At 39.9% G+C, this 8,894-nt stretch overlaps 1 protein-coding gene across 1 annotated transcript in view; it reads left to right on the top strand.

Annotated features, from left to right (window-relative positions):
- The first annotated feature begins 1,327 nt into the window (after positions 1–1,327).
- mrpl11 (mitochondrial ribosomal protein L11) overlaps positions 1,328–8,894 on the top strand; it is a 62,113-nt gene continuing 54,546 nt past the window's right edge. Inside the window, exon 1 of the mRNA XM_085243096.1 lies at positions 1,328–1,462. The gene's annotated coding sequence lies outside the window, so the exon portion shown is untranslated. The remainder of the gene's footprint in view (positions 1,463–8,894) is intronic.

Genomic DNA, 8,894 nt, shown 5'->3' with positions numbered 1-8,894 from the left:
ATGACGAATATGCAAGTGAATTCTTTCCCAGACCATCAACTTGTTTATTAATTCACTTTGACTGGCACAAAAAACTAAAGACTGTCTTTCAGGGGGATCATACCAACTTCAGTGTCTGTGAATTTTCAGGCCACAACAATCTATTAAAATGTAGGACATATTTATATCCCAGACAAATACATTTTCTGGGATATAAATACGTTAAATAATGGACATTACATTATGGGTCAGGGGGAGTAATTTAGCAGACATAAGCATTAACATTATATTGAAACATACTCACTGGCCACTTTATTACATGGCAGCAACTCTGTGAAATTATGGACATACACATGGTCAAACTGAGCGTCGAGCGGAAGAAAGGTGATTAAGTGAATTTGAACGTGGCATAGATGTTGGTGATGGACAGGCTGGTTGGAGTATTTCAGAAACTGCTGCTCTACTGGGATTTTCTCACATAACAAGCCCAGTGTTCACAGAAGAGAGAAAATATCCAGTGAGCAGCAGTCCTCTGGGTGGAAATGCTTGTTGATATCAGAGTTATGAAGAGAATGGCCAGACTGCTTCTAGCTGAGAGGAAGGCAAAAGTAACAGCAGAAGAGCACACTGGGTGCCAATCCTGTTAGCTAAAAACACAAAACTGAGGCTACAATTCATCCAGACTCACTGAAATTGGACAAGAGAAGATTGGGGGGGGGGGAAAAAAACATGGACTGTCTCGATTTCTGCTGACATTTACTTGTTAGTACCAGAATTTGCCATTAACTGGCTGTAGTGGGGGATGTTTTCTTGACACACTTTGGGTTCCTTGGTACCATCTTCATTGCTTTGCAAACATCTTCTGATGGTTGTGTGCGGGAGGATAATGTGCTAAGGTACAAAGCCAAAATAATCTCAAACTGTTTTTTTTTCTTCTTTTTTTAAAAACATGTACTCAAATGGCCTCCACAGTCAACAGATCTAAATCCAATAGAGCACCTTTGGGATATTGTGGAAGAGGAGATTCAAATCAAGAATGTACAGCCGACAAATCTGCAGCAGCTTTGTGATGCTATCATGTCATTATGGGAACAAAACAGTAATTTAAGTGAGTGAATGTGGCATAGTCATTGTGGCCAGGTGAGCTGCTTTGAGTTTTTTAGAGAAAGCTGGTATACAGGGACTCAAAATTTGATGTTTTGTTTGAATAATTGACTACATTTAAAAATTAAGTGTCAGTATCGATAACCACGTACCACCTAATGCTGGATGTGCAATAAATAAGGGAGATTGCGTTGACTTTGCTGAAGTGTCCTTGAGCAAAACAGTCTTTCCGGTTTCCCCAGCTGTTACAGCTCCTCCCGTCCAGCAGGTGGCAGTGCCGTGATGAGCAGGCGCAAACAGCCCGCGATGTTCAGTAATCCAAGATGTCTGCGCCCTGAAGGATGCTGCTGACGGCGTGAAGGTACATGACAAGGAACAGGTAAGATGACAGTGTGGCTTTTCCCGTTTCGTTTGGGTTCAACCCGGCGCCGTTTGACCTGCTAATGAGGTTTAAAGCAGAGACGATGTTTGATATGTGCCTGTAGCTTCGGCTGTCCGGTCAGTCTGTTGTCACAAAGTGCTGCTGCTGCTCTGCGTCACGCTCATTTCTGGCTTTTCGGGGTTACAGTTGCCCGTCATCGCGTTGTTTGATTTATTAAAATGATAGGATGGAGTCTAAAACCAATGCTTTGAAGCTCCCGCTAATATTAAAGCATCTGCTTGTTTAACAGCTGTGGACAGATCACCGGTCAAAAACTAGATCCTGTAAATCAATGGGAGCCACTTATATCCCGGTATCTGTATCAGCTGTCTTTTATTAAGTGGCAACACTACAAGATATCTAAAGATGTTAGCATATCCAAATGAAGGACCTTGGAAATATGAAGTTTCTTACTTTGAACTATGCGTAGAAAGTTTGGCAATTTTTTTCTTCTTCTTAGATTTCATTTCGTGTGTTTTAAGTGTTTTGGGTAGATGATGATTTTCTGGTGGCACAAACAGATTTTATCAATGGGGTGACACGTGGAAACCAGGGAGAGACAAATGGGGGGGGGGGGGGGGGGGGCAGTTTTGATACATTGTTGGCAATTTGTGAAAATTGGCAACCAAAAAGAGTCTGAAAATGGACTGAATGGCTGCAGTGGACATCGCCATTCTGCCTAATCACGTTTTTTACTTATGTCACCAGCCACATACATGCCCAAGGCGGAGCAGAAGAGAATTCATATGCATTTATGTGCCATAGAGACCAATTCCCTTCATGGTAGCATGAGTAGCATTAATGGTCCCTTCAATGCTACTCAAGGTCTGCACTTTGATATTTACAATATGAAGGATCATAGGCATGTTTTATCGTCTCTGAAGGGGTCCCCTTCTCCAAAAAAGGGAAAATGCTAAGCACAGAGACACAGCCAGAGGCATCTAGATAAAATATCATCATCTTCCTCCTCACCTCAAGCCTATTCTCCTGAACTGAAGTCATGGCTCTAACACACAAAAACCTGCATACTGCACATGCTTATTTATTCCTTATATTGTCAGCAGATTAGGCATGCAACCCCTCTGTCTCCAGCTGTGAGCTGGCTAAACAGAAATAAGAGCTGGTTATAAGCTAACATTATTCCAGCTAATGTTAGGCCTCCCTCTGATAAACAATTTGATTACTTTTTCACATCTTATGAGAGTTTATTCACCAAGTGTCCAAGTTTAACAGTGTTAGATCCAGCAGCCAACTAAGAGCTAACAGAGGCAAAAACCATGGTTCTTACTAGAGCAGGGCGATATGGCCAAAAATATTTATCACGATATATATTTGAAAATTTGCGATAACGATATAACCGACGATATAATTGATGCGAGACAAAATACAACTCCACAACATTACTAGCGCAAAAAGACAACCTTCCATTTATTTTCACTTAAACAAGAAGCTGGTTTTTATGTACATTAAAGCTTTATAAAAATGTAACAGTGCAAATGCAAATTCCTTGCTGAAAGTTTAACCAAAAGGCATTTTGCCTTTTGGTTAAACGGGAGGGATTATAAGGCGGGATTATAAGGCACATTAAGCGAAACAAAGCAGTCAGATAAATCAAACTTTATTAAACTCATTCTTCTTGCTTCCTCCACTTCTGTACCATTGATTCATTAATGTTGAATTCTCTGGCAGCTGCTCTATTCCCATGTTGTTGCAGTATATTAATGACTAACCTCGTATTGTGGATGGATTATCTCAGTTGTTCTCCTGACTGAAGTTTGGTCCGTTTACAGCATCCTGCCATGCGATTGCATTTGTTTCTAACCATGAGGAACCTTCACGTTAACTTTTATAAGTGGAAAAGTGTTAGTGTTCGTCCTCCAGCTTCACTGTTTATGTTATGCTAACATAGCTGTGTCGCTAGCGATCACGTAGCACATCATTATATACCAGCTAGCCCAACTTCAGTAACCCTACAAACGTCACTGCTGTTTAGTTTCCTGTCTCCATTTATGTTGGAAGTGATAGCAGAGCTGTACGTTTGATTTTTTTCAGAAATCTCTCAGTCAGAACATGCAATATCATGCTTAGGTAACTAGCGAAACTAGCGAGCTAACTTCCGCTAGCTTCCTGCTAACTTCTAACTCCGTTAAATGTAATAACTTTTGTTTTCATGGATGCCTGGAAGTTAAACTTCATAGTTACACCTGGTAAAGCAGCAATGCTGATCGTTTTATTAAAGATGAAAGAATTTAGACAGTTTTTAACTCTAAGTGATGCTGCAGTGTTGTTTGACCTGAATATACGGAGTTTAGGACCCAGATTACTCCCAGATTTAAGAGCATCTTAGTCCGACAAATACGACAATAACAACGGCCGCTTGCATGTTCTGCAAAAAAATGTGCTTTGTTGTGTATCTGACGGACAAACACCAAACCAGTTCCACATCACGGAAGTTGCACCATTTTTACAAACCAATTCTGGTTCATCTGTTTCACTCAACAATCGGCCATGTGCGTATGAAAACAAAGGCACTGCGCATGCGCGTTTTACTCATATTCTATCACGATATTTCATTTTCCTATCGTTGCCTAACATTATACCGGTATTACCGTGAACGGTATAATATGGCCCAGCCCTAGTTCTTACCTGCAGAAAAGTTCAGGAAGTTCCTGAACGACTCACATCAGTGTCGCTCTTATTAGACCGAAGTGAGCCTCACTGACTCATATCGTGCTCCTTTCACAAAGTTTTACAAGCTCATCTAGAGCAAAGACATGAACACATATTAACAGCTGAGGTAAACAGCAGGCTGGTAGCCTACACTCTGAAATAAATGGCAGATATTTTTGTTTGTCCTAGAGTGGCCACTATAGCTACAGTTATGCACTTGAATGGGGAGGGTTAAAAAAACAGCATTCATTGGCAGCAATCTACAATCTACCAACATATGTTGGTGAGATTATAAATACCAATTTTAATCTTACTGAAGTAAGAGGAAAAAAAAAAAAAGAATAAAAATATACCTAAAGGAAAACATCCTTGTTTAATCGTCCACATTATATTACTCGATCATAATTATTGATTCATTAATGTGTCACTGTGTTGCAGCTGGAGTTTAATGTAATTAATTTTGACTTCTTCTGCCTGGTGGAGGATTTGTCTGAGGTGCAGAAGCATATTATGGCGAGGTTTGCTTTCGTAGCCATGCCGCTGTCTCTCATATCAAACAAGAAGATAGTCCTTCAGAGCGCTTTGGATGAATGTTTCGCAAATCTTTTCCTGCCAATGCCACCTTCAAATGTTCGTGCCCTTCAGCCCCCACAAAATATATCAGTTATTAACAGTAAAGAAGGACCCAAATTACATTTCTCCGAGGCAAAAGTTCACACAATAGCTTTCCCAAACTCAGTTATTTAATTTTCCCTACATAAATGATAAATCATAGATATTTAACTTAGTTTCACTCAGTGTTATTCCCCTAGAGTAGCTTAATGTGTCACCAGGGGAAACATTGCTGTAGAGAAACAGGAAACAAAGTACCCTGGCTGAAATTCATGCCACAGTTGTTGCTTACAGTGGATGCCCTCTTATTCATACACATGGGACTGAAGTTTGCATGTTACAACCCTTCATCAGGAGGGTCTGTCCTATTAAGTGTTATATTCACCCATAGGGCTGTTCGATATAACGATATCGGATGACGATTACCAGAGGTGTGGACTCGAGTCACATGACTTGGACTCGAGTCAGACTCGTCATTAATTTTATGACTTTAGACTTGACTTGAAAAAATGTTCTAAGACTTGTGACTTGACTTGGACTTTTACACCAATGACTTGGGACTTGAATTGGACTTGAACCGGTTTACTTGAAAAGACTTGATATTTTACCCCAAATATAAAATTTAACATGCATATTATATAGAGATTGAAAATGTGACGTCATTCACGGGTAGAACCGCAAAGGATTCTGGGAACTCGTGGCAAGCGGTACTAGCGCACGCAGGCTTTCAATTAAAATCAGTTATGCAGCGATAAAAAGAAACACAAAAATGTCAAGAAGCTGTTGTATTATTAACTGCAATAGCCGGTCGCATGACAGCCACGGGAAGCCGACGGGTAAAGAGATCGGTTGTTATCGGATTACGTCGTTGAAGAGAAATTGTTCGAGCCATGTTTCCGAAGTAACAAAGACGCGACTGGATTGCAGCCATTCTAAGACCAAATATAACGTCCCAGAACACTCCAGCTCACAGGTTAGTCTGCTCCAAGCATTTACACGAAGGTCAGTGTTTTTTAGTAGTTAATACGTCATTTTCATAACATAATTAGTGATATAGGTTACAAGCAAGTCTGGCGCTGAACAGAAATGGTCGCGCTATGCTCCTTTATTTATTGTGCATAAATAGTGAATTGTCCTGACACAATCTTGCGTTTCGCTTCTGTTATTATGGTACATTGACAAAAACATATACTTTTATTCACAGGATAAAACAGGTTTTTTGTATCACTAATTGCCCAGTACGATTACAGCATACAATATTATTGTCACTGCTACATTTCTGTAACGCGTACCAGAAATTATTTCCACTACTAATTAATTACCGTTGAGCTCAAAGGTCCTATTAATAAACGGTTAATGAATGTGTATTTATGACGACAATTTGTGAGACTGGTAAACTTATGATACGTACGATGGTCTTTCGTTCTACACGGTGCATTTCAAGGTCCTGTACCCATCCGTCGGTAAACTGTACCTGGGCTTGTTGCAGTGACCTGAAGTTACTAAACTTCATGAGTGTATGCACTCACTCCAAGAACCGTATAATTATAAATATGCATATAAATATGCTACAATGAGATAGCTGACTTCATCTAACTAGCAAATGTTGTCCAGGCTACGTTGGTGATACAGTTTTTTTTAATGTGTATGATATTTTTGTCATGCGATTTTAAAGCCGGTCCTACAACCGCATCCAAGAATAACATGCAGCTTATCTCAGAACTGTCGGTGAAAATTATTCTTGGAGCTAGGTTTAATTGAGCTGCATTTTAAAGAGGTGCAATTTCACAATTTGTGTATATTTTCTACGTTCACTTTTGTCATGTGTTGAGAAAAACACAGATTTAAAATTACATGGTCTAATATTTACATTTAGCATATAACTGCAACATTATTTTTTCGTTGTTTTTTTTTTTTTTAAAGACTCGAAAGGACTTGAAATTCAAAGTTTCAGACTTGTGACTTGACTCGGACTTTTACACCAGTGACTTGAGACTCGACTCTGACTTGCCTGACATTACTTGAGACTTGACTTGAGACTTGAGGATAAAGACTTGAGACTTACTTGAGACTTGCAAAACAATGACTTGGTCCCACCTCTGACGATTACGCTATCGTTTGTTTCGTGGTGTCGCAAAATAAACTGTTTACGGCAATATTTTTTTCACCGTTTTGATGGTCACTGTAGTGGCTATATTAATTTCTTAAAGTTCTCTCTTTCTTTTATATTTAATATAACCACACTACTGACGGACAAGCGCCTGTTTTTATGCGTTGTGGTTAGCAACAACGACGGTAACAGCATCGCGTGTCTGCTTGTTTATGTTCCACATAAACCTTTCACAATAAAGCTCAAGATCCTGTTGAGACTTTTCAAAATAAACTGAATCACGTGAAAAAGCAGATTATTTACGGATGAGAATTAAAAAAGAGCCGCCAGGTGCTAAAAAATAAACCTTAGACTCAAACGTTAGAACAGGCTTTTCCCCGCAGCACGCCGTGTAATAAATACTCACAAAGAAAACGGCGGCTGTTACAACTTATGTCTAAAAATGTATCGTTTCATGCATCGGTTAAAACACTCGACTCCAGCTACATGACGCGCAGCTGGAAACATTTCCCGCAAGACGAGCTGCCCGAGATTCACAGAATTTACAGAAAATGTTACATTTTTGTGATTTTTATATCGTTATCGGACGATAGAATTCTTAAATCGGGATATGAGATTTTGGTCATATCGCACAGCCCTATTCACCCACCTTAATTACGTGAACATCGAAGCCTGCTTGTTTCTTAATCATTTCTAACTGAGTCCGAGTTCATAGCCAGCTTTTGAAAAAAGAATGCACACATGAAGCTAAAAACAGATAATTACTGCTTCGTTTCAGCAATTATTACAGCACAGTGCTGTGATTAACTCTTAGTGACTTCATAGTGCAGTGGTTTACACATTCACCCAACAGGCTGTGGTGACCTCTTGTGAATAAGGGAGCAGGTGAAAGTAGCTGTAATTAACTGTAAATTGCAACTGTGGTTGAAAAGCTAATAAATTATGTGACATTAAAAGCTGCGCTTATGTCCATCTTCACTACCTTCACTCACCTCCTGATATTTGGATGCATCATTCCAGATCATATCTTAACCTAAGAACTTCGATTCAGGTAATGATAAGATTATATTTCCTCTAACCCGCCTTGCATTAAAATTTAGTTGCTGTTACTGCAGCCCAGAATATTCAGGTCATGAAAAGCTTTTAAAGGCTTTTTGATCCATTGTATCAGAGGTTTGAATTGGCTCATCGCACTTCCAAGAGTCGTTCAGCCAGAGAGAGTCCCCCCCCCCCCCCCCCCCCCCCCCATCATCTGCCGTTTTATATTTTTCTTTTAGTAGTTTTTCATGCAGAACAATATAAGATTAAAAAGAATTTTCTCTGGCTGGGTTTAGTTTTTGTCTTTCCTCACCTGGTTGGAACCTGCTGATTGATATTAGAGTCGTACTGTTCTTCCTTTGTCCCTGAAAACTTAAAGGGATTCTCTTTAAATTGCAAAAAAAAGTGAAACTCAGCTATCTGCTGCTTGAGATTAAAGATTGTTTTAAGTAATAAACGACCGATATGTGGTGGGTATCAGCAGTAACTGCAGGTTTCTTGTAGGTATTCAGTCTCTGCTAATTCTGGTCTGTGTTTTTGAGGTCACTAAGCATCCACCTGCTTCTGCTGTTATATAGTAATGATACTTCCTCAGTACTGTGACTGTGAGGTCCAGCTGCAACGGGAGCTCAGACCCAGAGGGGCAGATGGCTTCAGAGTTCAGACTGTTTACTGTCACATTCTGGCTGCTGTCACACTTGGCTTGCAGTTTCTGAAGAATGAATTTTATAATGTCAGAGCTGTGTGTATCCACATGACACCCGGAGATGGCTGAGATGCTTCTCCTGTGTGTAATCATCGAGATGTGTAGCTGTACTACTTCTCCTCCTCCTCCAGTATTACTTTTCCGCGTTGAGGCGTCCACAACACAGGGAAGTCTAATGAGGCCACACAAATCACAGATCCTGCCACTTAAACGTACAACATCCTGTTGTGAATTCGAAGATATTAGTTCTAGCT

The sequence above is a fragment of the Mchenga conophoros genome, linkage group LG2 (assembly GCF_057382185.1).
Source record: "Mchenga conophoros isolate Kocher_MC1m ecotype Shallow Benthic linkage group LG2, M_conophoros_male_GT1.1, whole genome shotgun sequence".
Classification (NCBI taxonomy): domain Eukaryota; kingdom Metazoa; phylum Chordata; class Actinopteri; order Cichliformes; family Cichlidae; genus Mchenga; species Mchenga conophoros.
The sequence above is the reverse complement of the archived record's forward strand: the minus strand, read 5'-3'. Positions and strand labels throughout refer to the sequence as shown.